Raw genomic sequence first — 6,758 nt, forward strand, 5'->3', positions numbered from 1 at the left:
CGTCGAACTCCCTTCCTCATCTCGATAGAATTCAGCAGCATCAGATACGCTGCACGGCAAATCCGTGAACACCCCTATAGAGCACCAAATTTGGGTAAGTACAAGGAGCGTTCCCTTCACAAACTTGCTTTCCATAATGAAAGCCTTACCCATCGCAAACATCTTAGCCGCCTGGAGTTCCTGAAGGGCGCTCTGAGCCTCGGCTCGAGCCTCTTGTGCGCTTTGGCGGGCCTTCACAAGTTCGGACGCTTGCGTCTTAGAATCACGCTCCAGGGACTCATACTTCTTGACGGCATCCTGAATCTCTTGCTGGACCTCGCGGACCTGGGCCTCGTGATTTTCGCGTACAGTGTGTTCGTTGGCCGCTTTGTCCTCGGCCTTGGCTAATGCCTTCTTGAGGGTTACCACCTCGGTCGTGGCCCCTAGCATAGTCCATGACACTTTAGTCAGCACGAAGTATTCATCTTCCTAACGAACACGCACTGGTTACTACATGCCTTGGCTGTCCTCCAGTTGCTTCTTCACAAGGCTAAGCTCTTCGTCAGCCAGCTCCAGGCTCCGCTTCAGTTCAGAGACCTCCGCAGTATGAGCGGCAGCAGCCAGCAGCGACGCCTTCTTATTTATATAGATATCATATGTTAGACTCCTGCGAAAATTGTTTTGATCCTCTGTTCGGCTTTTCTTTCCGAACAACGAACAGAGCATCAGGGGCTACTGTCTACGATGTGATATTCTTTCTACAATTATTATTACCTCAAAAGCCTGTTAAAAGGCTAGTGCAACCTTTATTCAACCCACTTTTGGCAGACTGAACCTTTTTGATAACCGTATCCATGAGGACACGGTGCTCATCTAAAGTGGAAGCGCCTCGCAGTGCTTCTAGCAGATCATCCGGCGCCTCTAGTTGGACAGAGGTCACCAGCAGAACAGGCACACCCCCTCCTTTCGGGGAAGGCTGTTCGCCGGATTCCGGAGCCGTGCAGGTCTCCGGAATGATATCCGGCTGAGGGCCGAATGGAACTCGGCCCCCACCATCAGTCCCCATGGGGGCTTCTTCCCCCATGTGTTCGGCGGTCGTGGAGTCATCCTTGGACAGGGCCCTGACGATCTCCGGAGCCTCCCCTTGATCGGTAAAGGCCCTTTGGGACACCACCTCGTCATCGCCTTTGGGCGAGGTAGAGTGAGCAGGTGGCGGCGACATGCTAGCCATCTCCTTTGAGTCTAGCGAGCCGTTTGTCGAGGATTTCGGAGAGCTGTCGCGGGCCGGACTGCAATAGCATAAATTAAACATATTAATATGGCAAAGGGGAAGGGCCAAACATTTGGACGAGCATAAGGTCTTTGGTACTTACAAAGCGGCCCGAGGCTTGGTCCGGGGCATTCGTTGCGGACTACTATCAGCATCCCACGCGGAGTCATCCATGAGGGAGCCCTTCCCCCTCTTGGGTGCCTTCGCCTCTAGGTTCGGGGAGGCCACCCTTTTCTTCGTTCCCCCCTCAGATGGGAGTTGTCTTCTTCCTCCTCCTCGTCGTCATCTTCGGCAACTGAAGGGTCAGTCTCGTCTTCGGACGACAGGTCCGAAGTATCCGTTCGACGAAGGCCACTCCTAGTCCCCTTGGCCGCCTTCTTGGTCTTCTTCTCTGGCACATTATAAGGTGCTAGGATCAACATCTTCGTCAGGAGTGGGGTCTCTTTGTCTTCGGATAGCGGGGCTGGACAGCAAATCCGCCCCGCTATGTCGGTCCAGGCCTAAGGAAAAAATTGATAGGAGATCTTAGACTTCTTTCTCACAATACGCTAGTAAAGACTATGCCTTGAGAGCATGAAAGAACATACCGAATTAGTGTGGCGCTTTGAGCTAAGCCCATGATCCTTGGTTGTAGGCGGTGGCGTCTCGCCGACCTTGAAGAGTACTTTCCAGATATCCTCGCGCGTTGTGCCGAAGAGCTCTAGCAGCGTCTTGTGCTTGGCCGGATTGAATTCCCACAAATAGCAAGTCCGGCGTTGGCACGGGAGGATCCGACGGACGAGCATTACCTAGATCACATTGAAAAGCTTGATCTTGTTGGATATCATGTTCTGGACACACGTCTGGAGCCCTGTCAGCTCGCCCGGAGAGCCCCAAGTTAGGCCCTTCTCTTGCTAGGAGGTGAGCCGCATTGGAACTCCGAATCGGAATTTGGGGCCACTATCCAGTTGGTGTCGCGCAGCTCGGTGATGTAGAACCACCGTGATTGCCACCCCTTCACCGTTTCCACGAAAGAACCATCAAGCCAGGTGACATTGGGCATCCTAGCCAACATAGCTCCTCCGCACTCTGCCAGTTGACCGCTCACCACCTTCGGCTTCACATTGAAGGTCTTCAGCCACAGGCCGAAATGAGGTGGGATGCGGAGAAAGGCCTCACGCACCACTATAAATGCCGAGATGTTGAGGATAAAGTTGGGGGATAGATCATGAAAGTCTAGCCCATAATAAAACATTAATCCGCGGACATACGGATGGAGAGGGAATCCCAGCCCGCATATAAATTGCGTGAGGATCACCACTCTCTCATGAGGCTCGGGGGTGGGGACGATCTGTCCCTTGGCCGAAAGTCGATGAACGATCTCCTTGGCCAGGTATCCGGCCTCTCGGAGCTCCTCTATATCTTTCCTCTTAACAGAGGAGGCCATCCACTTGCCACCGGCTCCGGATCCAGACATGGTTGGTTGTTTGTTTGAATGGGAATGAATGAGGACTTGCGCGCTGGAGCTCAAGGACAGAGAGGCAGGAAGAAAGCGTGGGAGAAGAAAGGAGAATCTTATCTCCTTATAAGGGTGGTGAATATCGAACGCTCCCCCATTCGCCTTAAAATTCGCCTGCTCCAAGGGCTGTGTAAACAACACATTTGGGTTACCCATGCCCGTGTTGATGAGAATCGCGTAATAAGGGGACACGACCTCTGCTTTGACGAGACATGCCAACGACAACCGCATCTCGAAACGTGGGGTGGAAAATGGTTCAAAATTATGACCAGACAGGCGTGGCGTCACTTTACTAAAGTTGTCAGCAGATTGGTCTCGTGTGTTGTTATATTCTCTCTACGGTTGTGTATGGTGTGTGTTACAGGTCCGGACACGATCAATTCGCTGGGAGACTATTCGGGGGTTTGGAATGAGGAACCCGCCTTGCAATGACGAAGACAGGACTAGACGCCGGATACCTTGTCATTGAAGCCAGGTTCAGGAGCTACTAAGGGAGTCCTGGACTAAGGGGTCCTCGGGCGTCCGGCCTATTATCTATGGGCCAGACTGATGGGATGTGAAGATATGAAGACCGAAGAATGTACCCGTGTCCGGATAAGACTCTCCTTGGCATGGAAGGCAAGCTTGGCGAACAACTATGAGGATTCCATCTTATGTAACCGACTCTATGTAACCCTAGATCCCCTCGGTGTCTATATAAATCAGAGGGTGTAATCCGGAAAGGATATACTCAATACCGTAGTCATATAGGCTAGACTTCTAGGGTTTAGCCATTACGATTTCGTGGTAGATCAACTCTTGTAATACTCATATTCATCAAGATCAATCAAGTAGGAAGTAGGGTATTATCTCCATAGAGAGGGTCCGAACCTGGGTAAACATCGTGTCCCCTGTCTCCTTTTACCATCAACCTTAGACGCACAGTTCAGGACCCCCTACCCGAGATCCGCCAGTTTTGACACTGACACCTGCCTCCTTTCGTTCCACCACAATAGCTACGCTGACAGCCCGGGCATTAGCAGCCACATACAACAACAACGACTCTTTATCAATAGAAGAAGCAAAAACGAGCGACTCAGCCAGCTGCTTTTCCAAATCCTCAAAGGCTGCATTAGCGACATCACTCCAGACAAAATTATCTATCTTTTTCATCATCTGATACAGAGGGATAGCCTTCTCTCCCAACCGGCTTATGAGTCGGCTTAGAGCCGCAATACGACCAACTAGACATTGAACATCATTGATACACGCCAGCTTGGCCAAAGAAGTAATGGCTTTGATCTTCTCTGGATTAGCTTCCATGCCTCTGTTAGAAACCAGAAAACCCAAGAGCTTGCCTGCCGGCACACCAAAAACGCATTTGGCTGGATTAAGCATCATCTTATAAACCCGAAGATTATCAAAGATCTCCTTCAAATCGTCTATCAATGTTTCCTTCTTTCTGGATTTCACCACAATATCATCCACATATGCATGAACATTGCGCCCAATCTGATTATGAAGAGAATTCTGCATACATCACTGGTAAGTCGCCTAGGCACTCTTGAGCCCAAAAGGCATAGACACATAACAGAAAGCTCCAAAGGGAGTGAGAAAAGCTATTTTCTCCTGGTCCTTAATAGCCATCTTGATGTGATGATAACCAGAATAAGAATCCAAAAAACTCAAACGCTCACAACCCGTCGTAGCATCAATAATTTGATCAAATACGAGGGAGAGCAAAAGGATCAGCCGGACAAGCCTTGTTTAAATCCGTGTAATCCACACACATACGCCAAGTGTCATTCTTCTTAAGTACCAGCATCGGGTTAGCCAACCACTCAGGATGAAAAAGTTCAACAATGAACCCGGCCGCCAAGAGCCGGGCTACTTCTTCACCAATGGCCTTTCGCCTCTCTTCATTAAAACGATGGAGAAACTGCTTCACCAGTTTGAACTTTGGATCAATATTAAGACTGTGCTCAGCGAGATCCCTTAGTACACCTGGCATATCAGAAGGCTTCCATGCAAAGACGTCCCAATTCTCACGGATGAACTCGATGAGCACGCTTTCCGATTTCGGATCTAGATTAGCACTGATGCTGAACTGCTTAGACAAATCACCAGGAACAAAGTCAACTTACTTGGTGTCATCTGCTGATTTAAACTTCAAGGCCGGGTCATGCTCTATAGTTGGCTTTTTCAGAGATGTCATGTCAGCCGGGTCAACATTGTCCTTTTAGAACTTCAATTCCTCTGTGGCACAAACGGACTCTGCATAAGCTGCGTCCCATTCTTCACACTCCAAAGTTATCTTTCGGCTTCCATGCACTGTGGTAGTTCCCTTGTAACCCAGGATCTTGAGTTGCAGATAAACATAACAAGGTCGTGCCATGAACTTCGCATAAGCCGGCCACCCAAACAGAGCGTGATACGAGCTTTGAATCTTAACCACCTCAAAGTTTATTGTGTCAGCCCGGGAATCATATTCATACCCAAAGGTGACCTCCAAAGCAATCTTTCCTACAGGATATGCCGACTTACCAGGCACCACTCCATGGAAAACAGTATTGGATGGCTTAACATTTATATCAGTCAACCCCATACGATGGAAAGTATCATAATAAAGGATATTAATGCTGCTACCCCCATCCATGAGTACCTTAGTGAACTTGTACCCTCCAACCTGAGGTGCCACAACCAAAGGTAGATGACCCGGATTATCAACCAGGGGTGGGTGATCCTGTTGACTCCACACAATGGGTTGCCCAGACCATCGTAAGTAACGGGGAATCGCCGGCTCAACGACATTCACAACCCTTTTATGGAGCTTCTGATCCTGCTTGCATAAACTCATGGTGAAGACGTGGTATTGCCCACTATTCAGCTGTTTCGGGTTATTCCTATAACCGGACTCATGCTGCTGCTGGTTGCCCTGGCCGGACTCTTGATGAAAACCGCCCTGATTGCCATGACTGCCTTGATTACCTTGGAATCCAGAGTTAGTACCGCACCAGCATAACCCAGACCATGAGAGCCGGATCCTGAGCCGCCACCTGGCCCATGATTGTCTTGAAAAAGATTGGAATTTTTGTACTCCTTCTTGATGAAGCAATCCTTCCAAAGGTGAGTGGACGACCTTTCACGTGTACCATGCCTCGGGCAGGGTTGATTCAGCATTTGCTCAAGATTGAAGCCTGATCCCCCAAGCCGTGGGGGCGGCTTACCCTTACGACGCTGACCATTATTCTGCGCATTGGTGTTAGCCACAGAGTCCAAATTGTTATCAACTTTGCGCTTACCGTTACCTCCCTGACTCGACGGGTTATGTTGATGCCCTCTGGTGTTGCTGTTCTTCTTTCCCTTTCCCGGCTTTTCATCACCAGACTCGGGGTCCTTGGTACCATTTGAGTCAGCATACTTAACCAGAGCTGCCAACAGTTCCCCCATATTACTGCGATGGCGCTTGAGCCTCCCCAGCTTCTGTTTGAGGGGCAAAAAAGGACAATTCTTCTCCAACATCAAGACTGTTGAACCGGCATTCATGTGATCCGAGGAATGCAAGATGGTTGAGACTTGTTGCACCCGATGGGTTGTTGACTCGCCCTCTTCCTGGACGCAGGCATCCAGATCCACAATTGACATAGGCTGCTTGCATGTATCTTTAATATTCTGAATAAAAAGGGCCTTTAACTCGTCCCATGACCCGATGGAGTTAGCCGGTAACCCCTTCAACCAAGTGCGGGTTGTCCCGTCCAACATCATGGTGAAATATTTAGCACGCGCAGCATCACTAACATTCAGCAGTTCCATGGCCATCTCATAACTCTGGACCCATGCCTCAGGGGGTAAATCGGCCGTATAGTTAGGTACTTTGCGAGGGCCCTTGAAGTCCTTGGGCAAACTCTCATTACGCATAGCCGACATCAAACGCGGCACACCCAAAGTCATGAAAGTCACACCCATCTCCATCGAAGTTGTCGGACAAACCGGGGAATGCTGATGAGCCGCATACTGAGCCGCCAGCTTAGT

The sequence above is a fragment of the Triticum aestivum genome, chromosome 1A (assembly GCF_018294505.1).
Source record: "Triticum aestivum cultivar Chinese Spring chromosome 1A, IWGSC CS RefSeq v2.1, whole genome shotgun sequence".
NCBI classification, from domain to species: domain Eukaryota; kingdom Viridiplantae; phylum Streptophyta; class Magnoliopsida; order Poales; family Poaceae; genus Triticum; species Triticum aestivum.